The following is a 361-nucleotide window of genomic DNA, read 5'->3' on the forward strand; positions in this document are numbered from 1 at the left end:
GAGAGAGAGAGAGAGAGAGAGAGAGAGAGAGAGAGAGAAGAAAATCAAACAAAATTAATGCAGGAAACTGGGAAACAATAAACATCTCTAGAGCATCTTAGTAAAGTGATCATCCAACCTCTTCTTTGACAAAGATGTCATGTCCTAACAAAGACATTCATTTGAATTTCAGTTACTAATAATTATTAGCAATTTTTTCCTTAGAGACGGTACTTATTTACCATACTTTTCTTCTATCATCCCTAGTTCAACCCTTTCTAACCACAACCAATAGTTCCTAATTTGCCTTCTAAGGACAAAATTGTTGCAGACAGCTATTTCGTGAGTCTTCTCTTTTCCAAGTTAAACATTCTCCATTTCT

The sequence above is a fragment of the Petaurus breviceps genome, unplaced genomic scaffold (genome assembly GCF_028583685.1).
Source record: "Petaurus breviceps papuanus isolate PSGF00001 unplaced genomic scaffold, PetGlider_PUasm1.0 151, whole genome shotgun sequence".
In the NCBI taxonomy this organism is placed as follows: domain Eukaryota; kingdom Metazoa; phylum Chordata; class Mammalia; order Diprotodontia; family Petauridae; genus Petaurus; species Petaurus breviceps.